The 7043-nt window shown below is 39.1% G+C and overlaps 1 long non-coding RNA gene across 1 annotated transcript; it reads right to left on the reverse strand.

Annotated features, from left to right (window-relative positions):
* Nucleotides 1-4751: 4751 nt before the first annotated feature.
* LOC109968429 (uncharacterized) lies at nt 4752-6759 on the reverse strand. The gene is made up of 3 exons (XR_002276097.1): nt 6479-6759; nt 5946-6087; nt 4752-4912 (listed from the first exon to the last, which is right to left on the reverse strand). It is a non-coding gene; the product is annotated as an uncharacterized LOC109968429 (long non-coding RNA).
* Nucleotides 6760-7043: the final 284 nt, after the last annotated feature.

Genomic DNA, 7043 nt, shown 5'->3' on the forward strand with positions numbered 1-7043 from the left:
ACTTTTTTGTAATGCATTTTTCTGGATTTTTTTGTTATTGTTGTGTCTCTCACTGTTCACATAAACCTACCATTGAAATTGTAGACTGATCATTTCTTTGTTAGTGGGCAAACTTACAAAATCAGCTGGGGTTCAAATAAATTTTCCCTGACTGTATTTCAGGTATCAAAATGTTCAGCTCCTTAAGGACATTCATACTTCTATTCAGATTATTTCTAAACTTCATACTTTTAAAAATGTTTAGCTTTATTTTGAAAATTTTGCCCCATTCAAATGAATGGGAATATTCTACTTCAGCATACTTTCGGCTATTTCAGCTAACAAAATGTTCAGCTCCTTAAGGACAGTCATGGTTCTATTCGCATTAACCTGTATTGTGCGTGGTGCTCTGAGATGGAACTTAGAAGAAAGTCTAAATTTACTGTTACTGAATCTTAATATTGGCTGAAGAAACAAAAAAAACCTTATTTATGAACTGCAATCACGTAGTCTTCTGTCAACAACATTTTCTTTCATTTCATTCAGTAAGTCCTTCATGTTTACCTCTGGCGTCCTAAAATGAGAGATGTGATTTAAAAACACCGTCTCCTTCCTCAGATGTGCTCTTACAACAATGTCTTCAATGAATAACAGCTGCCAATCGACTAGAGTGTCACAAATTTTAAAAGTGCTTTCTCATGACTTTAAATATGAGCTGCAGGTCTCTCTGCAGCAGCGATCGGTCTGCACTGGTAAATCAGATGCTGAGTGTATTTGTATAAACTTCCATTCTGTCCTCCCCTGATTGGGAACACCTTTATAATCCTTAAAGACACATATTTGCATGAGACCAAATGCAAAACAAAGCAAAAATCCCATCGTGACTCCTTAGTAGATTAGTAGACACTCAATTTCACTGTTTGGTGCCAAAGAAAGAGCCACAAAACTTTAATAAATATCCCCCTATACATCTGTAATGTGTTACTCCCAGCCAGCTTCTGTCATTCCTCTCTGTCTGTCCTTACTCTCTCTTTTCAGTACTGCTGTTCCTCTGACATCGGCTATTCTGGGACTTTTCCTATTCCTCCTTCTCCAACCGACCTTTTTTCTCACTTCTTCTTTTACTTTCTTTTACCCATGATTTTGTTCTGTTGATGTTTCAGGTAGGTATTTGTGACCAGGGAGCCCATCTTCCAGGAGACTCGGCACGTGTTTGCTTTGTCTTTGTTCATAACAGTTCAAACATCATGTGTCTGGCCACAGCGAACGGCTTCGTCCTGTCTTGGTGTCTTTTGTCTCCTTTATCTCTTTGTGTATTTTATTCTTGAGTTTGGCCTGTTTTGTTTGTAAAGGATGAGATTTTGTGACTCAGGTACTACCATAAATAAAATAAACATGACTTGTCTATTGATGTCTTCATGTAGCAGATAAAATGAGTCTCCAAGAAAGCCCCCTGACTCTCCATGTCTTTTCTAAACAAAAAGCACTAGAGCTGTCTAATATGCCACTATAATCACCATGATATATTAAACAGCTGCACTAATGAGGTCATTCATTTAGCTAATTAAATTAATTAGAAAATGGTTTAATGTCCGCACACAATTTATTGGTGGTACTGAGATGAGCTAAATAATCATAACCTAAACTACTGGGGAGTTACAATGGTTTCATGGAAATGTGTGTTTTCTCATTAAATCCTAAGGTAGAATGTGGACCTAGAATCCTTGTGGGTAAAGAGGAAAAAAAATAGAGACATGGGATTAAATGTGATCAGGACAAAACCCCAGGCAGAAAATGTTCAGGGAAATGCATCTACATAATGCACAAAACTGAAGTGAAAGGGTTCCCTGGCTGTGCGGTCCCAGCAGTCCGCCATTCGTCTGGCTGCTGTTTAGCACAGAAGGCTCTCCACACTGGACAGAAGAGCCTGAGGGGATAAAGCACCTTACCGAAGCACAGCTGGACAGATAAACACAGGCTACCTGAAACCGCATACTCAAACGCACAATTTCACACAATAACAAATTTTAATTTTGAGTTCCTTAGAAGATTAATGGCAAGTGGTTAATTAAACACTACCCAAATAATATTCAAAACAGAGCCTAAGCTATGTACTGTTAATGCACTTGCATCAATATGATAAAAAGCATGCTCCACAGTGTTATAATATTTTTTATATGGACATATTCACTACTTGTTTTGTTGTTGTTTTTTAACCACACACCACCTTTGATAAACATCTGTCATCTATGGCTACCTAAAATGACCCATACTGAGAAACAGCAGCTGCTCTGGTGGGAACAGTAATGCTAAAACATGCCATATCTAGCTGTATAAGCAAAGAAGAATGACCTGTGTGTGTGTCCAAAAACATCAGCCGACAACAGGGGTTAAGAACACCCTCACACAAATAATATTAGCATAAAAAATAAATAATGTCTGTTTATTATATTTTAACATTAACGTATAAAAATTGTGCTTTTATCATCAAACTATGCCAGACACTGGATACGCAGTCAAGCACATCAGTATTTAGACAAGAACACAATTTCATATATTTATAGTTTCCACCCAAAACCATCACTCTGTTCCACTATCTGATTTCTGAGATAAAACTCCAAGCACATATTAAGCATAGAGCCTAAATGTTAGAATTATTCATTAATCAGTAACAGTGTGAACTTTCCTCCCTTAAAACTGGTGTTTATTCCAGCAGTGTCAATGTGAAACCCCCTTCATAAACTCCTTGGCAGTGATCCGACTGCTGGAGTTAGCCAATTAAACACCCGGAGCCAACAAGCTACTATCATTCTAGGCCATTTTCTTCCTATCATTCGAAAAATCTTTTTTGGCCTTGAATATGGCTAAAATTGAAATAAAGGAAAACAAGGCCAAAAACATGAAACTTGCTTGGAGATGATTACTGTTCAAGGTAAGTTACATTATTGTAGCAGATCCTGAAGCTTTAGTTAAAGACCTGTCTGCACTGTGTTACTGAAATGACTCAATACAGAAGGCTGTCTGACCCACTGAGCAGAATTTTAGATGAAAAACAATCGTTTTCTGGGGAGCTAACTACAAGTGACTTATGGCATGTCAGCCCTGTGATAGACTGGCGACCTGTACAGGGTCTACCCCACTGGGATTGGTGCAAGCAACACAGTTGCTCATATAAAAATATGAATTTTTGCAACTCAAATATTTTACAGTTATTTAGCAAAAACCAAAACTATTAGGCTGTACCCCACACTCCCCTACTTTGTTCTACCAGTGCTAATGCACTAAAATCAGATGGTGGACACTAAACTTTATACCTGCTAAATGTCAACATGTTAGCATTGTCACTGTGAGCATGTTAGCATTTAGCTAAAGTACAGTCTTTGTCCTTAGGCACATTGGCTTGTACAACAACATAGCCTGACCCTTAACCTGTTAGTGTGGCTAAAGACTCTTAGTCTTGTTTTTCCTTCAACAGTCAAAGTAGGATATTCTGTGATTAAACTGATAGTTGTAGTGTAGTGAACTTTTACAAATGTACTGTATCTGTATTGTTTTAGTATTATTTTCTAGAACTGTATCAAATCACCTAGCAGATACAAATGTCAACCACTACTCTACTGTAGTTCAAACACAGATATAAGAAACACTGCCATCTTTGTAAGAACTGAAAATGCTTTTTCTTCCCACAAGCAAACACTGGCTATTAGTGATGTCAACAATGTATCATTACTGGATCAAAAACAGTCTACAGATATTATTAAACTGAATTTGGAGGTTTAACTAAAGGAAAAATAAAGCTTGGTCACAGTGTTTCTCCAATAATAATAATAAATACAAAATAAATAAGTAGACGGTAGTTTGACTTTATAGGACAGAGCTGTTTTGATGCATACAAATACCGAGAGGCCTCTTTTAAATTCCTATTGAAAATCTGCAGCACATCATCCTGCCCTCTACTCTTCAAAAATCCTCAGCCTTCTCCGAAAGGCTCAGGCTTGTGCCACTATAAATAAAAGCACTTCACTGACAGATTGGGGTGTAAGATATCCTTCAGGTCAGAGGCATTCAATAATCAAACATATCTTTGAACCCTGATGGAACAGAGAGGCTAGGAGGATGTGAAGGAGGGTGAGGGGCTGCTGAACAGCCTCTGGATGGCACAGAATGACAATGGGTGGCAAACACACATCTTAGATAATCTTCCCAAAGCAAAATTGTCTTCAGTCAGGAATACAGCTTTTGTATTCATGCCATGTAGTGCAGAGCTCTAAATCCTTCAGTTCTTCTCTCTGGGGGAGATTATCCCACACAAAAGTGGTGGAGAGCTGCGGTGGAACAGTGCTCGGGGATGAGCTCAGGTGCTTCTTCACATTTTGCTTTAGTTAAAAACAAACAAAAAAAAACCCACAATGCAATCTGGGTCAGGGCGAGAAGATAACTGCATTTGCTGATGGCCGCTTGAAGCGTTGGTCTTTCTCCATCATTACATACAAACCCGTTTCTCACTGCAGTGACTCACAACATAACAGGTTTACAGCTTTGTTATTTTATCAACATGTGTCTTGGAATTTAGCCAAGACACAGACAGTTTTCTGATGTCTCAAAAAACAGACAGTCAGGCAGGCCGCTGGAGGTCAAACTGTCAGAATACACAGAATGTTGGTAAGAATCTTTTTGTTCAGAAAAACTGCCCACTCACTATAACCTGTTGGATACTACTGCATTTTGGAGGCAAACTGATGCAGCTGTCCTCCATGTTTATTTAGTTAATGTTTTTTTTTTACTGTTTCAGCTTAGTTTAATGTATGTAAATAAAGAAAATAGCATTGATTTTTTTTTATGTGATTGGACGTCACATACAAAAACCTGCGCTCGCTGCCCTTTAAAGTTTGTCTGGTAGTTTTTTTGACTGCCCCCAGAGTGATAGCCACAACTGCAAAAAAAAAAAAAAAAAAAAAAAAAAAAAAGTTGCAGAGTAAACAGAAGCATCCTTAAAGAACGCTACTCAGTGAATGTTAAGTTTTCACAAAATGCAAGCAAATACAATTTCACTTAATGTTTTATAGAGCAACTTAACCCCCAAAATAACCTCTGCCCTTGCTGCAGTGAGACGTTTCCTCCATGGTGTGTGAGTACACTATGACATCATGCCAATCAGTAAAACAGTGTGGTCAGAGATTAAATAGAGTAAAACATATTACTTTTAAAACCCATATTATGCAGAATATAGGCTGTTCCAATGATACATTACATTCTAAAGTAGTGTCAAACTGTTAAATGACCCAAAACTGTACATCTTGATTCAGGTGAATGAGTGATAATCTATAATCAGTTATTAATTGTATACATATGCTTACTTGTATACATGTCAGGTACTGCATATACACTACACATTAACAATAAGATACAGTATAAGTCCACTGTTGCAAAGTTGCTGTGTGATCAGCTAAGTCCACCTGGTAGAAAGAAGCCTCAGTCCACTACCAACAGGAACTGTCCCGTACCCATGTGTATTTCACTTATCTTAGAAGCGGACAAAGCCCATGCTGAAAAGCATGATGTGTTGCCCTGCTCAGCCCCGAAGAGTCCCCTCCACCCTCAAGCCAACTATCTGTCACTACATTCTAATTTGTAAAGAAAACTTGAACAGGAAGTCGCTCAGCTGAATAAGGCGACCCGCCATCTTTTTTTTTTATCACAAAGAAATAAAAGGAAGCCAATACAAGAGCTGTGTTTGCTGAAACTGTTTGCTCTATTGCACACCTACTAGATGTTTGTTCCAGTTGTGCACAAGACATGATGTATTCTGAAAGAGCAACACTGTGCAATGGAAACACAAACATGAACTGGGGCCAGGCAGCCAGCCAGCCTGAGTACAGTTCCTGGTGGCAGTGGAAAGACAGCATGAGCAGACAACAGCTACACATCCAAATGATTTACTGTAGGTGTTTTTTTTTTCTCATTACCTTGATAGTAACCTTTTCTCAGGAGGAAGCAATCCTGTGCATCCTAAGGTATTTAACTGGAGGGTACAGCTGTGTATCCCCCTGCCGTCTACAGGACTGCAGTCTTGTATCATTGAGAGCCAGCATAACACATTTCGGGAACCTGAGGTAAATGCGAGTAAAGCAGACAGTCATCCACTGGTAAATCCCTCGCTGTGACAAACCAACAGGCCTGAACTGTGACTGGCAAACAGAAAGCTGTGTATCACAACAAATCAATCAGTCTGCTATCACACTGCCAGAGCCACATAACAAAAGTAAAGCATCAAAAGGTTGTGTCCTACAAAAGGAGTTTAACATAGGCCTGGGGAAATTGAGGAGCAGACACTCCTGCTGCTGCTGGTCAACACACTCCAAGTGAAAGGGACACATGTTCAGCAAAGTCTGTGCCAATTGTCATGGGCGGCCAGTACAGCTACCCACAATGTTAATGGTAGACTCAATTATAAAGCCAGGCGAGACAGAGTAAATAATATCACTTTTACTGCACTTACTCAGAAAATACAGTGACAGTCCAAAAACCATTAATCCAAGTCACAGAACAGTCCAGGGTCAATACTGGCAAACGAAAACTGCCAAGGGATCCAAAACGGGAGGTCAAAGAAGCTGGTCCAGTAGTCGGTACACAGAATAAACATACAACAATGAGAAGGGGTAGGCAGAAATCGGTGGTCAGTAAACAATCCAGGGTCAATAACGCGAATCACTAAAGCAAAAACGCTGGAAAGTCTGCACAGAGTCAAGAACAACATGGCAGGTTACTGGTGGGAGAAGGCTGCTTTATAATGGGGTGAAAACAGGTGCAGGCAATGAGCACTGATTACTATAAAAAGTCCATAACAGAGATGAACCTGGAACAGGAAGTGGCGACAAAATAAGAGCCCGAAACAGGAAGCAGTAGGACAGAACCCTGACAACAATGGCATATACAGCCAGACCAGAAGGACTCGGACAGTTACATATTCTTTGTCCTGGGCTCAGAGCTTCAGCACATTCACTAATAAAATAAATTAAATTAAATAAAATAGTGCCTAATACTGAACATTTTAGGATTAGTAT

The sequence above is a fragment of the Monopterus albus genome, unplaced genomic scaffold (assembly GCF_001952655.1).
Source record: "Monopterus albus unplaced genomic scaffold, M_albus_1.0 scaffold149.1, whole genome shotgun sequence".
NCBI classification, from domain to species: domain Eukaryota; kingdom Metazoa; phylum Chordata; class Actinopteri; order Synbranchiformes; family Synbranchidae; genus Monopterus; species Monopterus albus.